Source organism: Lactuca sativa, chromosome 6 (assembly GCF_002870075.4).
Source record: "Lactuca sativa cultivar Salinas chromosome 6, Lsat_Salinas_v11, whole genome shotgun sequence".
Lineage (NCBI taxonomy): Eukaryota > Viridiplantae > Streptophyta > Magnoliopsida > Asterales > Asteraceae > Lactuca > Lactuca sativa.
This window is the reverse complement of record NC_056628.2, coordinates 39,963,203-39,971,464: the sequence shown is the minus strand read 5'-3', so window position 1 is coordinate 39,971,464 and position 8,262 is coordinate 39,963,203. Positions and strand designations below refer to the sequence as shown.

The following is an 8,262-nucleotide window of genomic DNA, read 5'->3' as shown; positions in this document are numbered from 1 at the left end:
CTATTGGCTTCATCAAACCTTAGGGTCCAAATTTGATTCATGAAATATCATGTTCCATCTCCCTTGAGGTCGAATCATTTTTCCATACCTCGTAGGTTTTCTTCTACGATATTCTCGGGTTTTGAGTGCTTCCAGTTGAGTATCTTGAATTTGGGTGGTGAGATTGGAGTGGGTGGTTAGGGTTAAGGCTTTTATCACAAAGTGGCTTTACTTGCTATTTCCTAGTTAAATCATATGTCATGATATTTGCTTTTCTAGTATGATAACAAATTTTGCATTTGTAGTCATTTAATAATTCTACCCACCTTTATTGTCTCATGTTGAGCTCCTTCTGGTCGAAGATGTGTTGAAGGTTTTTGTGGTCGATTGACACGACACACTTCGTCTTGTATAGGTAGTGTCTCCAAATCTTGAAGGCAAACACTATACCTCTTAACTCTAACTTATGGATAGTGTAGTTGGTCTTGTTTGGTTTAAGTTGTGTGGATGTATATGCAATGAATTTATTTTTTTACATCACTACACATCATAACCTTTGGTGTACGGCATGATAGAATACTACAAAGTCTTATGTTCCTTCTGGGAGAGACAAAACTGGTACACTACACAAGAATTGCTTCAATTTCCAGAAGGTAGACTCTTGATTGTCCCCCAATCAAACTTTTTGTCTTTCTGGGATAAAGAGGTGAGAGGCTTGGCTATTTTGGAGAAGTTCTCGATGAGTCTTTGATAATAACCTGCAAGCCTTAAGAATTGGGATAATTTGGTTGGTGTCGTTGGTAAGTCGGAATGGGATAACTAGAAACTCATCGTGACCATACCAAGTCGTGGATGTCGTGCTTTGAATGTATGCTTCTTTAAATATGAGTTGATGATAGTCGGATCATAGATGGATGTGTGAGTAGTAATATGATCCTTGTAGTTGTTCAAACAGGTCAGCGATCCTCGGGAGTGGATATCGGTTTTTGATGGCAAGTTTGTTCAACTCTCGATAGTCGATGCACGTCCTAAACGATCCATCATTCTTTTTGACAAACAATAACGGAGCTCCTTATGGAGAGAAGCTTGACCGGATAGAGCCTTTGTCAAGAGGTTCTTGAAGTTGATTGGATAGTTCTTGCATTTTCGATGGAGGTAGACGACAAAGAGATCTTGCCATTGGTGTTGCACATGGGATTAGGTCGATTCGGAATTCGACCTATCTGACTAGAGGTACTCTAGTTAGATATTTTGGAAATACGTCCGAGTAATCGAACATTTACGATATTTCTTTGATTTTCTTAACCTTGTCTTTCTTATCCATCACGTGGGCCAAGAAAGTGAAGCATCTCTTCTGCAATGCTTCCTCGAATTCATGCAAATGGTGACTCCTAGGTTTTTTCCTAACTTGCATCTATAAGTCATGAGGGCTTTGTTGTTTGGTAAAGGTAGTCGAACGACTTTTTTGTGACACAAGATCTTCGCTTGATGAAGTGGTAACCAGTCCATTCCAATGATCATATAGAAACTTCCAATGGTCATAGGTATTAGGTTGACATGAAAGACATGGTTATTAGGTGTGAGAAGGAAAGTAGTGAGTATTTCTAAGGTGCTTTCTAACTGTTTGTTTCCTACTTCTATAGTGCAAGCTTTGTTAAGTTTGCATGATTTATGGTTAATTAAGAATTAAAACTTATGGAAAAATAAAGATTCTATCGGCATGAGTATCAAATAATACGGAAGCATAAATATTGTTGATGGGAAACATATTAGTAACGATAGTTGGTTCCTGGAGATCGTCTCCAACACCTACCACAAATCCTCTTCCTTTGTCACCCTGATTCTTATGTTTCAGGGAGTCCTTCTTGAAATGCCCTTATTGATTGTATTCGAAGCAATTTCGATTTCCTCCTATAAGGGTGGTTGAAGTTTTTTTTGTTTGGACCTTTCTGCAGTACCTAAATGTGTGATATCTTAAGTTACAGATGTTGCAGACCATGCAATTTCTGACATGGTGGAAATTGCACTTGGTATAATAGAGGTAAATTCTCAGAGTAAGGCTTTGATGGAGGGAAGTGTTTGTGATTACAAAGTAGACATACATAAATTTTGGATTGGTTTTGTGATTCTTGGAGTTACCATTTGAGTTTCCACGGAACTTCCTCTTTGTACTCCTCGTCAGGTTCTTTTCGATTTGTAGGGTTATGGTACCCTGACGGATACAATGCTCAGTCAATTGATAGGATAATTGCTTAGCGCTGTCAAAGGTAGTGGTTCTGGGCGCAGTAACCAGACCTTGAACTGGTGATGCTAATATTCTTATGTACTTTTTTGTCTCCTTTTATTCCAGGTTCACCATTTATGGGTTAAGGTTAGTGAGGTCATTAAATCAGGAGGTGTAAGCAGTCACCTCCGATCTTTCATGGTAAGGTTCCAAATTATAGAGAGTGATTGATTTTAGAAATCCTATAGATTTCCAAATTATAGAGAGTAATCCATTCTTAAAATCCTAAAAATTTCCAAATTATGGAGAGAGAACTAAAATCCTACCAATTTCAAATGATAGAGAGAGTTTGGACACTACTGAATGATCGATTAGGAACTATGGGTTTCTTTGCTACGACGGTAGCAGAGATATTAATTCTTTGTTCTTCTTTGGGTTTATGCGAACTAGGAAACTTTGAACATTATCCTAGATTTTTAAGTATTTTTAAAATGTATATGCTGTTTTGGGGTTGATATAAGGTTTCTAAGGTACTAGGTTTCTGCAGCGAATCTTGAGAACATCCTTCAATCTCTAGAACTTTCAACCATTGTAGTCTGTCAAACTCCTTGCTCAAGGTTGGTTGTTCACCGACCCGACCATAAATAAAATACACGTACGTTCCAGGTTTATTTATGGTATGACTTATGTACGGTATTAACCTAAATTGAGGCGTTTGACCTAAAGGGTTGAGTTGGTAGTTTTAGTGTGAGGTATGTTAGAGTTTTATTAAGTGTTCTCTTCATGGGTCAGAGTATATATAAGTCTTATATACTATTGTGGTGGGGTTTGTAATATTATTAAATTTTGTTTTGTACTCTAAGACTACGAAGTACAGATGAGGGCTAGACAAGAAACACCGGAGGGCAGGACCATTTTATTAATTAAATCATTCTGAAATCCAGCAATCCTATGTCGTCCTTCAAACCAGATTCCCCATACCGTAAGTAGCCAAGAAGTAGTGTAATTAATATTAATAATACTTTTATTAGAAGCTAGTTGTTATAGTTGTATTTCTCTTTTGAGGATACGAGTTCTCTATAGCCAATTTAGCTATGATACCAATCTGTCACACCTCCGGTTGAGGCGGCAGAACACGTCGGGCTATGCAACTAAGTTCATCTATCACAGGTAAACTAAATATAGAGCACAAGTACAATAATAAACAATATAGCATTCGAACTCCATCTTGATATTTGAATACAAGTTTTTTATAAATAACAATAATACATGAATTGCCTTAGTAGATAGGCATATAATACAACAGTAAGTAAACAAGGTCAATCCAGTATGTATTGAATGTCTGTTTAATGGTTTCCTGAGAATACATGTAGTTTTGAGGGTCAATACAATGTTGGTGAGTGTTACATATTTTCTGCTAACAACAATAATACTTTTAGTAAGTCTAAAAAGTATTTTCTTTGTATGTATATCAATAGTTAAAACAATGTTTGTAATGAGTCTTTGAAAGCAAAAATGTATTTTTGTATATGTAAATCCATACTTTAAACCGTGTTTGTAATGAATCTTTGAATATCCTTTAAAACCAAATTGTTATGTTAAATAAGTAATTCCATATTTAAAATTATTTTAAAAGCAACCAAGCCCATGGTTGGTATTGAGAGAGAGAAATATATATATATATATATATATATATATATATATATATATATATATATATATATATATATATTCTAGTTAATGATTATAGTAAGCCCTGTAACCGAGCTATGTGACTGAGTGTACCCCCTACAACGCTTCATTGGACATTGCAATAACAATCGTCGACACTTGTCACCCGCATCGATTGATCAGTCGAGGTTGTAGCTAGCAACCGCAGATGGGGATGTCAACCCCATATAAATCTACACGTATATATGTCGCTTTGAAGATTAACAGTTACAGTAGTATGGGTATGCTAAGTGTTTAGACTCAGCTAATGAATAACGTCTCACTAAAAACGCCTTAACTAAAAAGTTTGTGAATAACCCGCAGCCCTAACTTAATTGGTCACTAGGCATAATGAATTTCATTGTATGAGGTTTATAAAAGCCGATTATACTTGGTATGTATGTAAAAGTGTAATGTACTTGCTTTTATAAAGATGTATGTTTCAAAGTAATGAACATACGTACATGTATAAACTTTATGCGTTTAAACATATAAATATACATGAATAGTACTAGCTTCAATCCTTGAAATACTACAAAGTGTTATAGCGTGCTTGTCATAATATACAATGTCACATAAAAACTATATATATATATATATTTTATCATCTAATATTTATCGTGTAGACTAGTTATTTCATGATAAAAGTTCCATAATATGTTTACGAAAAGTTTATACTAGTTATTTGTAACAATATGTTATAGGCACATGTATCCCCCCCCCCCCCTCCCGAAAGAACTAAAATATTAAAAAGGGGACGTAAGCACTCACCCTTGAAGCATGGGTTCTTCTTGTTCGAATTCGGTTTCTTTTGAGAAACTTGTCATGTGAAACCGCAAATCCACAATCCTTGAATTTTTAAATACTCTCTAGACCGTTTCGTAACGAATTTAAACTATTGGGGGCTGATTTGTAACTTCACTAAAGTACAAGGGCTTTTTGGTAATTTGATTAAATGATTAGGGCTATATTGGTAAAAAAATACAAATTGACGGGTTCTTTTTAAACAAATAGGTTCAATAATTGGGGTTCAGAGTGATTTTGAATACATGGTTTAATAGGGAGGACATTTTGGTCATTTCCTAATTAAAAAAAATGACCTTGGGCTTTTATATGCATCCCGTGTTTAATGGTCCAACATAAAAGGAATTAGGGATTTATCCCCACCGTTTTCATTTGTTGGTCGATCAAGGAAAGGAACCGGACATGATGGCAGTCACGAAGGAAAGCACAAAGACAGCGGTGCGGCTTTTGGTTTCCTTGCTCGTGGTTGGCCAGAAATAGGGCTGAGCGAGGTATCCGGCGATTGCAGATCGCGAGGAGGAAGAAGCGTGTCTTCGGGGTCGACGAGACCGAAGGGGAGGAAGCGAGGAGCAGCGAGGCGACTTTGATCTCGGAGGGGGGTGCAGCAAGGAGCTCCGCGGCTGCTTGCTCCGTTCCAGCATCGAGGTGCGAAGGGCAATCAGCGACCACTAGGTTTTTTGGCAGTGGAGCTCGACGAAGAAGAAGAATGGTGCGATGGGCGAAAAGGGAAAGAGATTCAAGGATTTTCAGATCGAGGGTTTGGTGTGGCTGTTCTTGGCTGCTCTTCTTCTGGTTCGATTGGATGTAAACGCGATGGAAATGGGAAACAGTTGGATTGGAGGGTAAGGACAAAGCAGGCAAGCAGCAACCGGTAATCCTCTTGGTTCATCTTCTTCTTTTTTTTTTTTTTTTTTTTTTTTTTTGATTTGGCATTCAATCCAAAGGTAAATCGATGTTGTTGATGTGGTTTTTTTCTCTTATTTTTTTTTTATTTTTTTCTCTTTTGTTGTTGTTTTGACGTAAATCGATGAAAGGTAAGAGGATTGTTTTGTTTGGTGTTTGATTTTTGACTGGGAAGTGAAGGAGTAGAAGGGTGTTGAGTGGGGAAGAAGGTAAACGTGACTGAAGCAACACTTTAGATGATCTTTATTTGATTGTAATTGTATAGATTGTGGGTTGTATTTAATAGTTTAATTGGTTAAAGGATGTGTGCAAGCAGTCTTCAATTTGACAGTCAAAGACTTGCAAGTTACTTGGTTGTCAAATTCTGTGTATTTGGTAGTTTAAAAGAATGAATTTGGTGGTATAATGTTGTATATTCATGCTACATACCTATATGTATTTATTTAGGACTTTATAAACAATTCCCTTATATATATATATATATATATATATATATATATATATATATATATATATATATATATATATATATATATACACACACAAATTATACAACAAACTTATTATATATATATATATATATATATATATATATATATATATATATATAGATTTAAACTCATATTTTAAGAAATGTAAAGTTGTTAATTTGTTAACCTTAGTCTCTAAATTTCAAAATTGACACATAATGTACGTTGATGAACTATATAAAAAATTAGGGATCTATATATAACAAATATCCAAGTTTGTCATATCTTTACTATTATATAAAACATATAAAGAATTGGGGATTTATATATAACAAGTGGCCAAATTTGTCATATCTTTATCATTACTATTATATAAAACTTATTATACTTTTCTCATGAAATTTAAGAGGTACAAAACCAAATACATGTTATACAAACATGTTATGCTTGTTAGTTAATTGACATCATATACATTTTTCTATTCCTTTTATGAAAAACCCTCTTCAATCTCCGACAAATGAACGTAACTGTCAACCTCTTGAAGCCGTCGCTACCTACACCATCCTGACACCGTCAGTTTCAAAATAATTTTTTATTCTATTTAGGCGGCGGAGTTTTCGCAGTTGCAATCTAGACGTCAACTTCATGTCGAACCTGGGGCTCACGAGAGAACCTGGGGCTCACGAGAAAGCCGGAAGTGTTTTGTTTTATTCCCATTTGGTATTGATTTGTATCAATGGCTGTTGGCATAGGATTGCATGTGCATATGGATAGGTTGAAAACGAAGCTAGATATTTTAATTGACATCTTATTTGTCGAGATTTTCTTTGTTTGAATTTCAATTTCTCATGATACTCTATAAGAATAAGTGAAAGACCCACACTTTCATATTTGACAATTGTTACTCCAAAACATGTTACATGCATATTTACAAATAATATTTTACATTGATAACTTGTTTACAAACGACCGAATACAAACCAATTATTACAAAATGTTATATATTACACAACTACCCAGGATACTATACTTTTATACATACATGATCCCTATATACAAAAGTAATATTATAACTATTCTAAACCTTCCAACAGTATACGACTATTATGGTTACTTATCTCCTGCAATTTGTTTAACATTGAGAGGGGTAAGCAAAGAGGAACAAGGAACAACAAAGGCATATGTGAATCATGTGAGAAGCTTTCCATATCAATTAATGACTCGATTCAAAAATAAACAATCAATGAGACATAACAATTTCCATAGTAGATATATATCAATAAAGCTTCGGCCCAAATGGCACAAAAGATATACACTTTCTGATTAAACATTTTGGTTGATTTCAGGCTTTTAGCCCTATCTAACCTTCTGCTAATGCCATAGAATAGAAGTCATTCTCTTACGAGACATGCTCTACATGGCCAGAGGCTACATACCAGTACCACCGTGAATCTAAGTCCTTTCACTGATCACATGGTCAAAGGTACAACTTTTACTACCATAATAACATGAAATAATAACACATGATAATAACACGGAAAAGCACATAACACATATAACACATAACATACAATTGTTCCTATATATTGAACTCACCGTGAATTAATCGGGGGTTAAAATAGTAATTTGTGCAGCACTTCTGTCACACCCCAAAACCGGTAACGGCGGAATACGTTTCGGGGTACAGGACGTCATGTACAATATCATCACAATTGTATAATAGTAAAAACAAGAACATGCAACCATTTCATTTTCATAGTGAGTTTAATTACAAGTCTGTTCTGTAATGTTCATCAAACACCAAAAGTAATACAAAAATGAGAGATGGATCTTGTATGCTCCATCTTCTACAAAATGTTGCACCTGTACCTGTCTATCTTTGACCTGAGGATACAAGTGATTTTGAAAACGAGTATCAACATAAAGCTGGTGAGCTCATAAGAGTTTAGTGTGAGTTTTTGTATAAAACGCATTAGAACGTATAGTGTGAAAAGCTGCAATTTACATTAATAAGTAGCTGGAAACCCTAGAAAATCCTATATTTTCAAGAAATTACTTTGTAAGTGAAAGCCTATAAGTTGCATGTACTTATCTTCATTTAAAACCATTTGTTGTAAAGGTATAGTAGTGAGTCACCAATAGGTAGTGTAATAAGAAAAGTTATGCCTGATA

At 35.1% G+C, this 8,262-nt stretch overlaps 1 long non-coding RNA gene across 1 annotated transcript; it reads left to right on the top strand.

Moving 5' to 3' along the window:
* Window positions 1-4,852: 4,852 nt before the first annotated feature.
* Window positions 4,853-6,031, top strand: LOC122194558 (uncharacterized). Its single transcript, XR_006183866.2, has 2 exons — window positions 4,853-5,588; window positions 5,752-6,031. It is a non-coding gene; the product is annotated as an uncharacterized LOC122194558 (long non-coding RNA).
* The last annotated feature ends 2,231 nt before the right edge of the window (window positions 6,032-8,262 follow it).